Source organism: Rhinoraja longicauda, chromosome 30, assembly GCF_053455715.1.
Source record: "Rhinoraja longicauda isolate Sanriku21f chromosome 30, sRhiLon1.1, whole genome shotgun sequence".
Classification (NCBI taxonomy): Eukaryota; Metazoa; Chordata; class Chondrichthyes; order Rajiformes; family Arhynchobatidae; genus Rhinoraja; species Rhinoraja longicauda.
In genome coordinates, this window is record NC_135982.1 from 18,504,403 (window position 1) to 18,516,138 (window position 11,736).

Genomic DNA, 11,736 nt, shown 5'->3' on the forward strand with positions numbered 1-11,736 from the left:
AGCGGAGGCGCGATCGCACCGCGATTACAGCTGTGGGAGCCCAGCAGTGCCAGCCCAGCAGTGGGAGCCCAGCAGTGCCAGCCCAGCAGTGGGAGCCCAGCAGTGCCAGCCCAGCAGTGGGAGCCCAGCAGTGGGAGCCCAGCAGTGCCAGCCCAGCGGTGGGAGTCCAGCGGTGGGAGCCCAGCAGTGGGAGCCCAGCGTTGTGAGTCAAATCATGGTGGTGGAGCATCTAGAGCCTACACTACGTTTGATCTACACAGCATGTCTTCTTGAGGGGAAGATATGGAACAAAATGAACATTTTGTGTTTAATGATCTGTGTAGTGATCTGTGTACTGAAAGCTTAATGTATTATATTTGATGCTTTGTATATACATGTATATATCTGTGGAGTGACCACACGGAGATGAGTGACCACACAGAGTGAGTGACCACACGGAGATGAGTGACCACCCGGAGATGAGTGACCACCTGGCAATGAGTGAACTTCCGCAGAGGAGTGACCACCATGATGGCGAAAAAAGCAATTGTGTTTAGTTGTGTTATTGGTTTTGTTTGCAAAAAGCAATGGTGTTTTGGTTTTGTTTGTTAAATATATTTTAGCCCTAGAATGGTAAAGAAAACAATATAAAAAACAAAATGTAGACAAAACAAAGATTTTATATAAGACAAGGGGGATGTTGTAATATATAAGACAAGGGGGATGTTGTGATATTGCTTGGGACTACTTTGTGTATCCCAAGGACTACTTTGTATGCCTGTGTATATAAGTGATTGGTGTGATTAGGCAGCCACTCTGGATCCAGGCGGCCTTGGAATAAACAGCCTGGAGTTAAGCTCCACCATGATAACATCTTAAACATGTGTACTCGTGGTCCTTCCAGAGTCACAACAAAGGTACAACAGGTACCGGACCACGAAGTACAACAATTTCTACATGGTGAAACCAAAATGTATAAAAATGGCCTGTAATAAAATCTGACAATGTGCACTTTAACCAGATGCGATTTTTCCTATTATAAATCTCAAATTGTGGAGTACAGAGGCAAATAAATAAATTATGGGTCTTTGGCCCAAACATTATGGAGGGCACTCTAGCTCGGAGGGTTCCTGAACCAAAGTAGCAGCTGGATCCTGCACTTTCTGGATTAAATTTTTTTGGATTGATTTATAGGAAGAAGATCGTTACAGACAAATGCTCAACCGTAGTGATAGTGAGAATATTGCCAACAACTACTTCAGGTCGAAGCGTGCCAGTCAGATCTTGAATACGGATCCTGCTCGAAGTCTCAGTAAGTATCATGACAGTCCATAATTAAAGGAGTTAAACCAATTCTATAAATATGAACATAATTCACACAAGCAGAAATATCAAATTCCAAGTCAGGTCTGATAACAAATGTGGGCACAAGATAGTTTACTGTGTTTTCTGCTTTTAATAGAAGAACTTGTTCTGGTTCAATGATCACAACTGCAAACTTTGTTTTAATATTCCTAATGTCTGCATCAAAACAGTCTTCAAAACCTCTTTGATGTGTGTGTCTTTTGAAATCTGAGATTTTTGGCCTAAATGTTTTTGAATATGTGTCAAGTAGCTTCCTTTACTTATTGTAACATGCAAAGCATCATTTTCACATATTGCCCTATCAGTCCTTTGCTACCAATTAAGGAGCTTAAATGAAAGTTAGTAAGATAAGGTAAATTTTGGTATTGACATTACTTTGTAATGATTTTAATTATCTATTGTACCACATTGTTTGAATTTTTTTTACTTTTCTGAGCTGTATATCATTCTACTTTCTTCTTGTGAGGAAATTGATTTCTCTATGGTAGTACACTGTTAGATTCTAGTTGACAGCAATAAAAGAAGAACTGATCACGCATAATAATCCTGCTTTGCGTTAAAAATAAATATTTATGTTGTGACTTTGAGCAAGGTGAGGACTGAAACTGGGAAAGCAGCAATTCATTATTCAGCATGTGTAAATAGTGGGAGTAGTTCTGGTGGGAGAATTTGGTCACAAGAGTCAATGAATCATACAGCATGGAAACAGGCCATTCGGCCCATCCTAAAACGACCGGTGGCCACCCTTCTGTATTCATCCCACCTCCCAGCACTTGGTGCATAGCTTTCTACATCAAGGCAATTCAAGTCTTGTCTAGACACTGCTTAAATGCTGTTTAAGCACTCCCCCTTTCAAGAGAGTTAGATTTAGCTCTTAGGGCTAAAGGAATCAATGGATATGGGGAAAAAGCAGGAACTGCGTACTGATTTTAGATGATCTGCCATGATCGTATTGAATGGCTCGAAGGGCCGAATAGCCTACTCCTCTACCTATTTTTCGATGTTTTCTAGAACCAAGTATTCAGTAGCAAAACAGCCTGTCTGTAATCTTCCTTGATCTATGTCACAAATTATATCACAATCAACTAGTCCAGCTTCCCCACCTTATATCTACACCCATGCAAATTCTTTCCTTTCAGTTACTTACCCAGCTCCCACTTTTGAACACTACAACTGAATTTGCTTCCCTCTAAATTTGCTCCTCTGTATACTTTTCATCAGTTGATGAAAAGGTCTTAGAGTAATGCTGGTAATGTAATCATACTTTTATTGCTTCTTGATATTAAATAGATACTGTAGATTATGTTCTTGATCATGTAGGACAATCTATCTCTCTGGCACGACGATAATCTCCTTGCTATTCAGCCATCATTTACCTTGAAATATCTCAGCAGAACTGGATTGCTGAATCGTGAGAACAACCCACTGATATCAAGGGGTCGTCACGTGATGACGTAGGTTCAGGTCGTGGTCTTCCAGCTCCCTCGAAATTTTTTAGAAAACCGCCGATTAAGTAAGGAAACTGTTTATAACTGTTTAAAAATCCACCGGGCCATAGTGCCACTCCTTTGCCCACTAAGGTGGACACGGTCCGCTCTTTTCCCCGCCCTACTACCATCAAGGGCCTGCAGGAATTCTTGGGCATGGTGAACTTTTATCACCGGTTCGTGCCTGCAGCAGCTTGGGTCATGCGCCCCCTTTTTCAATGCCTCGCGGGTAACCCCGCTGAGTTGGTATGGTCTGCAGCTGCAGAGGCGGCTTTTGTCGCGGTCAAACAGGCCCTCACCAACGCCACCATGCTCGTACACCCGCGCTCCTCCGCCCCCACGGCTCTGACGGTGGACGCCTCAGACGTGGCGGTGGGTGGGGTTTTGGAGCAGCAGGTCGACGGTCACTGGCAGCCCCTGGCGTTTTTCAGCCGGCAGCTCTCTCGACCTGAGCTCAAATACAGTGCGTTTGATAGGGAGCTCCTAGCCCTCTATTTAGCGGTCCGCCACTTCCGTTATTTTTTAGAGGGCCGCTCTTTTGTTGCCTACACGGATCACAAACCTCTAACATTCGCTTTTGCCAAGGTTTCTGATCCGTGGTCGGCTCGCCAGCAGCGGCACCTCACCCTGATTTCGGAGTTTACCACCGATGTCCGTCATATTGCAGGTAGGCTTAACGCCGTTGCCGACGCCCTGTCCCGGCCGTCCATTCCCTCCGTAGCCGCGGTAGGTGGACAGGTGGATTTCCACGCCCTCGACCGGTGGTGCCGACCGCCCTGCGGCGTAAGGTTTTCGAGGCCATTCATGGCCTGGCACATCCGTCCATCAGGGCGACTTCGGCCATGGTGGCCGCCCGATTTGTCTGGCACGGCCTGCGGAAGCAGGTGGCAGCCTGGGCACGTGCCTGCATTCCGTGCCAGACCTCCAAGGTTCATCGCTATGTCCAGCCCCCATACCAGAAATTCGAGGATCCCCCCGTCCGTTTTGTCCACATCCATGTGGACTTGGTTGGCCCGTTGCCCCACTCTAGGGGTTATACTCATCTGCTGACGGTGGTCGATCGTTTTACACGTTGGCCGGAGGCGCTCCTAGCGTGTTGGACACCTCGGCGGCCTCCTGTGCACGGGCTCTGGCGTTGCACTGGGTGGCCCGTTTCGGCGTCCCGGCTATCATCACCACAGATCGGGGGGCCCAGTTCACCTCGTCCCTCTGGGCCGCGCTAGCACAGCTGTATGGGTCTCGCTTGCAGCAGACCACCGCCTATCATCCCCAAGCCAACGGGATGGTAGAGCGCTTCCACCGGCAGCTGAAGGCGTCCCTCTGTGCCCGCCTGACCGGCCACGATTGGGCTGACCAGCTGCCTTGGGTCCTCCTCGGCATTCGCACGGCCCCGAAGGCTGAGCTGGGTACATCCTCGGCCGAGCTTGTCTATGGTTCGCCCCTGCGGGTGCCGGGTGACATTCTTCCTTCCACTCCCGCCTTGCCGCCGTCCGTTACGTCGGTTTTGGGTTCCCTCCGGGCGCGGGTAGGTTCTCTGGCTCCAGTCCCGACCTCCAGTCACGGAAGCACAGCAGTCCACGTCCTGTCGGACTTGCGGGGCTGTGAGTTCGTGTTCCTTCGAAAGGATTCCCACCTCCCCCCTCTTTGGCCGGTTTACCGGGGCCCGTTCCAGGTGCTGAAAAGAGGGACTGTCACCTTCACCTTGCAGGTGGGAACTCGCCAGCGGTGCCCTGTTTGCCACCCCTCGGCCCCCCGCCGCCTACGGCTGGGCCCAGGCCGCCGTTGTCGATCAAGCGCTCCCCGTCACCTACACCCTCCGCTCCAGTGGCCCCTCCATCGCCTCTAGCGGCAGCGCCCTCCCCGCCTCCTGTCACGCTGGCGGTATCGGCCTCCCCTCTCCGTACGCGTTCCGGGCAGGAGTTCCGGGCGCCCGTGAGGTATGGTTTTGAGGGTTCTGGGGGGGGGGGTCATGTGGGGACATATGGATTGGCCAGGGGGTCTCGAACCCTCGGATTGGCTAACGGGTCACGAGGTGCGGGAGCGCTGGGAATTCGTCAGTCTGGCGTCAAACTCTCAAGATTAGGTAGTTAAGTAAGTGTGTGTCCTAAACTAAGTGCGTTGCGGTTTGTCACGGGTTTCACTGCAGAATAAACTCTATTGGCAACATCACCCAGTTTGGACTTGCTACACTTTGATGAATATTTATGCACCAAATGAAAATGATAAAAAATTTATACAAGAAACTTTTTTGAATTTGGCCGATGCTCACGATAAAATACTAATAGGTGGAGACTTTAATTTTTGTTTAGACCCAATTTTAGATAGATCAGTTAGGACAGTTACAAAAACGAAAATAGCAAAATTAACTTTGTCATTGATGAAAGATTTAAATCTAACCGATATATGGAGAAGACTTAACCCAAGAGAAAGAGATTATTCTTTTTATTCAAATAGACATAAAGTTTACTCGAGGATTGATTTCTTTTTATTATCAACAAATATACAGGACAGAGTGAAAAATGTTGAATATAAAGCAAGAATATTGTCAGACCATTCCCCTTTAATAATGACAATGGTAATGATGGATAAGGAGGAAACGACTTATAGATGGAGATTTAATTCAACATTATTAAATCGAGAAGAGTTCTGTGATTTTATGAGAAGACAAATTCAATTTTTTTTAGATACAAATTCCAACTCAGTTGATGTTAATTTGTTTTATGGGATGACTTATTAATAAGAAGTTACAATATAATATGTTACAGACATACCGAACAGAAAAAGCAATTATGAGAACTAAACAGAGGTACTACGAGTTAGGAGAGAGATCACATAAGGTTCTTGCCTGGCAATTGAAAACTGAACAGTCTTCGAGAACGATTAATGCCATTAGAATAAATACAAATAAAATTACTTATAAACCTTTAGAAATTAATGAAACTTTTTAAAAAAATTATTCTGAATTATATCAGTCGGAATCACAAAAAGATATTAACGAGATAGAAAGATTTCTATCACAAATAAACCTTCCAAAATTAAATTTAGAAGAACAGATGGGATTAGATATGCCTTTTACATTGAAAGAGGTTAAAGAAGTTTTAGCATCATTACAGAGTAATAAATCTCCAGGAGAAGATGGGTTCCCACCAGAATTTTATTAAAAATTTAAAGAATTATTAATTCCTCCTTTTATGGAGGTAATACATCAGGCGGGAAGAACGCATAATCTCCCAGAGTCTTTTACGACAGCGATCCTAACAGTAATACCAAAAAAAGATAGAGACCCTTTAAAACCAGCATCATACAGACCTATATCTTTGTTGAATACAGATTATAAAATAATAGTAAAAATTTTATCGAGTAGATTGTCTAAATATCTACCAAAATTAATACATATGGATCAAACTGGGTTTATTAAAAATAGACATTCTGCAGATAATGTAACTAGATTATTTAGTATAATGCATTTGGCACAAAAGAGGGATGAAATAAGTGTAGCAGTAGCTTTGGATGCAGAAAAAGCATTCGATAGGTTAGAATGGGATTTTTTATATAAAGTATTGGAAAAATACGGGTTAGGAACAACCTTTATAAATTGGATTAAAGCTCTAAATGCTAATCCAAAAGTTAAAGTAGTGACAAATGGCCAAACTTCAACACCCTTTCAATTAAAAAGGTCAACTAGACAAGGATGTCCATTATCACCTGCTTTATTTGTGCTGGCGATAGAACCATTAGCTGAACTAATCAGAACTGACTCAGATATTAAGGGTTTTAAAGTTAACCAGGAAGAATTTAAGATTGACTTATTTGCAGATGATGTTTTGATATATTTAACAAAGCCATTAGACTCGTTGCGTAAACTATCTTTTAGATTGGAAGAATATGGCAAAGTATCAGGTTATAAAATAAATTGGGATAAAAGTAAAATTTTACCCCTTACTAAAGGAGACTATACCGAATGTCGATTAGTAACCCAATTTAGATGGCCTTTAATTGGTATAAAGTATTTAGGTATAAGAATTGATAATGATATGAGGAATTTATATAAATTAAATTATTTATTATTACTAAAAAAAATTCAAGAAGACCTTGATAAATGGATGACGTTACCAATAACATTAATAGGAAGAGTTAATGTTGTAAAAATGAATATATTTCCGAAATTACAATATTTATTTCAAACAATACCAATACAAGTACCGCAGAAGTTTTTTCAAGAGTTAAATAAATGTGTGCAGAAATTTCTATGGAAAGGTAAGATGTCAAGAATATCGTTGGAAAAATTGACATGGAAATTTGATTCAGGAGGATTACAACTTCCAAATTTTAAGAATTATTATAAAGCAAATCAACTTAGATTTATTGCATCTCTTTTTGAAGAAGAAAAACCGGCATGGACGAGAATAGAATTAGATAAAATAGGAGAAAATATACCAGAAGACTTTATATATAAATGGGAACCTAAATTGATACGGGGACTGAAAGAATCTCCATTATTAAAACACCTGATCGGATTATGGAATAAGGTAAACTTTGAGGATGAAACTAAGAAATCCTTATTAGCAAGGACCACTCTGATTCAAAACGGACTGATACCTTTTACAATGGACAATCAGCTTTTATATAGATGGTATCAAAAAGGGATTAGATATATAGGAGATTGTTTTGAAAAAGGTATATTGATGTCATTTGAACAACTGAAAAATAAATACCAAATATCAAATAATACTCTTTTTTGTTACTTTCAATTAAGAGCTTATTTAAGAGATAAACTGGGTCAAACAATGTTACTTCCGAAACCTATGGAGATTGAAAACCTAATTCAAAAAGGACAAATTAAAAAAATTATCTCTATTATGTATAATTTAATCCAAAAAAAGACACCTAAACAAGGAATCCATATATCAAGGCGAAGATGGGAGACGGATTTGAATATCAATATTGATGGAACAAATTGGTCAAAATTATGCCTTGACAGTATGAAAAATACAATAAATGTTCGATTTAGATTAGTACAATATAACTTTTTACACCAATTATATATGACACCACAAAAATTAAAGAGAATAAACCCAAGCTTATCTGACCAATATTTTCGGTGCAATCAAGAAATTGGTACTTTTTTTCATTCTACTTGGTCCTGTTCAAAAATTCAACCTTTTTGGACAAATTTAAGAGTTTTTTTGGAACAGATTATTGGAATACAACTCCCACATAGCCCAAGACTTTCTTTATTGGGTGATGTTGAAGGGATAAAACCACAACTTAAAATGAATAAATATCAGAAAGAATTTATAAAAATTGCATTAGCAGTAGCCAAAAAATCTATCGCAGTTACTTGGAAATCAGATTCCTATTTAAACATGGACCGTTAGAATAATGAAATTTCTAATTGTATCCCACTTGAAAAAATTACTTATAACTTAAGGAACAAATATGATACGTTTTTAAATATTTGGCGCCCTTATTTACAAAAGATGGGTCTATACACATAGAAGAGTTGCTGATATTCTCGTTGGTCCTTTTGGGTGAGAAGTACATATACATAAATAGTTTATTCTGATTGGAATTCCATGGAGCATGTTCAGAACTTCCACCACCCAGGCAATCTTTCTGTTTTCCTTATCTTTCCTTTCTTTTTCTTATTAAGGATTAATACAGGGGGAGGGATGGGGAGGGGGGTTGGGAGGGATGACTTGTTTAAAAACGTTCTGTAAAACTTTAAAAAAATTTAAAAAATTTAAAAAAGTGTTCCACTTCTCAGTGATATTATGATGGATCAGCCTTGCCAGGATTTAAGTGGTCTGAAGGTGGCCTGCTCAGCAATCTCCAAGCTGTTCCATCAACTTTATCACCTCATAAACTAAAAAAAAATAGATAATAGTCCTATGCTGATCAGAAGGTCAGATAATCTGACTGATTAAAGGCAAAATGCTGGGAGCACATGCAAATAAGGACAAATTTTATGGTTGTTTTGGGAATCACCAGGTATCCTTTCAGCTTTATTACATGCAATCACTGTTCCTATCATCACCAGCCTCCCCCCTACTCTCTCCACCCCTGGCAACCTTTAGTATCCAGTCCTGCGTCCATAATGTTTCTGTCTGGTCTGTCATAGTCAAAAGATTGTCCATTTTTAAATTTATTAAACAGGTTGTTGTTATTCGATGTTTATCAGTATTTAAAGCTCAATAGTTAAGATGGGCCTAAATTGGGCTCACTTTTCATCTTATCAACCATTTGATTTGAAATTGAGTGAACGCATAGCGAGATGCTGAAATTACCGTTGGCCCAGAAGCTTAAAAGTGAAATCTAACTGTGACAAATACAATCAAATCTGGAATTAAATGCTTATTATGATACCTATGCTACGAATTGTTTGTGTGAGATCAGACTTATATTAATTCATTGACATTGGAATGAGTAAATCATACAGAACTTAGCTAAGAATACTGCACTTGCAACTAATCTGGCAAAACTCTTCTGATGCATATGATCTCATGAACAGTTGAGATTATTTAAATTGGTATGTTTACAAAACATTTGAATTATAATGTATCAAGCAATTTTTCACATTGTTCTGTTGTTTCTTATTACAGTGCTTACACAGGCGTCAGTGCATAGCGTATCTCTTAACAATGGATCATCTTCCCATGCTATCTCCAATCTAAATACAGTGTCTCCAACCCAGCCGCCTGATATGCCCACGCCAAGGCCTTTCCGTTTGGAATCACTGGAACTACGTGCACCATCTACCAAAACCAAACGCAAGAAAAACAAAAACAATCCTTTCATGGACATTGCCTGATGCATAATGGTTACAATAAAGTATTGTTTTTAAGGTATTTGTTATATTTTCTCTCCCTTATGCTTTTATTACTACAAACAGCATCCTGGCATGAGCTTCTACCAATGCTGATGTAATACCAACTGCTCAGAAGTGTCCAAGAAAATTAATGCTACTGTTCCAACGGCTTATTTTTGTGAGATAGTGTCTTACTCGAACCTCCTGACAAATGCTTGTCTGTAATAGAGATGTTGTCTGTTATTTCATCATTGAGACCTGTATCCTACTGTTCTCTAATGCAACAAATGGCTGTTCCAAAGCAGCTCACAAAAATGTTATTTATTGCTTTTCTTCAGTAATTTGAATATATATTACGTTAAACTACTAATGACAATTTTCCATGTAGTTCCTATCATCAAGAGTATATTTTATCAGTTCTGAATGACACCAAATCATTATTACAGTTTATTATAATAATCTTTCAACTACTCTTTAATTACTTGAACCCATTTATCACCATCCACTATATCTAAGAAATCCTGGTTTGTTTTTATTTATTCTTTCAAATCAGACACTTTTTAAAGTTCAATTTCCCTCTCAATGATTAATAACTGAATTGATGCACCTTAATTTCCTCCCTACATTTCTGAAGGTATTTGTGCAATTTTAAATTCTGGAAAGACAGTTGTCGACATGTCTGATCAACAGTTACTGCCTCTTAAATTTCAAGGCTTCCTCTTTAGTTTGTCTTTATATAATAGAAATATCCCTCGTCAGTACCTCTAAGAACTCAAATTTTAATACTTCATCGAGCAATAAAGCAGCCAAATTTCAAAAAGCTTGGGTGCACCTTTATGCCAAATGTGTATTTTTTCTGAAATGTGTCTATTGTTCCAAATGTTGTTCAACACTTTAATATTATTGCCATATCTGGAAAGATTTTTAATATATTCAACATTGTTTCACAAAGTACCATAGATTCCCACTTGATAAAACAATGATTTATTTTTACGTCACATAAATGTGCAAAGGTTATGGGATGCCGCACAAGGAGTGAAAAGGACAAAGTGATGAACAACAAAACAGACACAAATTTATTGCATCTTCTTTAATAGTACTATGACCCATAGTTAATCTGGACTTTCTTCAACAAACTCTTTAGCCTCCATACTCATGGTTTTGACATTAAAATACACTGCAGTATTCCAATCCAGCATCTTTTACCAGGAGCTCCATTTGTTTTTTTCTTTCATTACCCAATGTACTTAATTTATGTGTCTCTCTTTTAATTGGGTTAACCTTTCTGATGACCTGCCCTGTGTCAGGTTAACTTGTGAAAGTATCCTAAACCTGTTGAATCATTGTAAACAATTCTACTTTTCACACATTTCAAACACTGAGGAAGTCCTGCAAATTATGTTGTTTTAATGGAATCAAAAGTGGAGATTGAAACTAACACATATATTAAAACAAATATATAGCCTGAACAGCAGGGTAATATTCACAATATTGAGGCTGGTGAATACAAAACTTATCAATGTCAATGCCGACTGCTGCATATGATAAATCCTTCAGGGAACAGGAGCAGAGAGAGAGTCTGGTTGTTTATTTGCTGCCTTTAGTAATGTCACACAAATACTGCAGATAGCATAACCCTTTGCAAATATCACTCTTGGCTGTAATTGTTGTCACTGTGGTCTTGTACTTGTTGAAGCAGATAAACAGACACAAGCATCTTACATTCAAAACTAACAGTCAGTCACTGTCTGGGTTCCGCTTTGATTCCAATAATTGTTTCTTGGTTCAACTATAGATTTTGAAGATAAACATTTTGTATAATGTAACACTGACCTCTAGGTTCCTAAATTTGATCATCAGTTGAATCTAATAAATCTCAGCTGAAGTGAATTTGGGGTGAGAAAATTAGTTATAGTGGCCTTAGGTTGAGCTAAACTGTTCTCAATTATTCTTGTGTGGATGTCGTGTGAGAATATGCATTAGATTTGGCACTGTGTTGTACAGTGAAACAGTATATTGTCACATAAGGTGAGGTGCTTAGGGAAGTTGGTGCCCATAGATCTGTACACACGGCCAGAGAAGAATTTGGAGAGCCTG

The 11,736-nt window shown here is 39.8% G+C and overlaps 1 pseudogene; it reads left to right on the forward strand.

Annotated features, from left to right (window-relative positions):
* The window catches only part of LOC144608087 (kinesin-like protein KIF17), a 46,758-nt pseudogene extending 36,958 nt beyond the window's left edge, over window positions 1–9,800 (forward strand).
* Window positions 9,801–11,736: the final 1,936 nt, after the last annotated feature.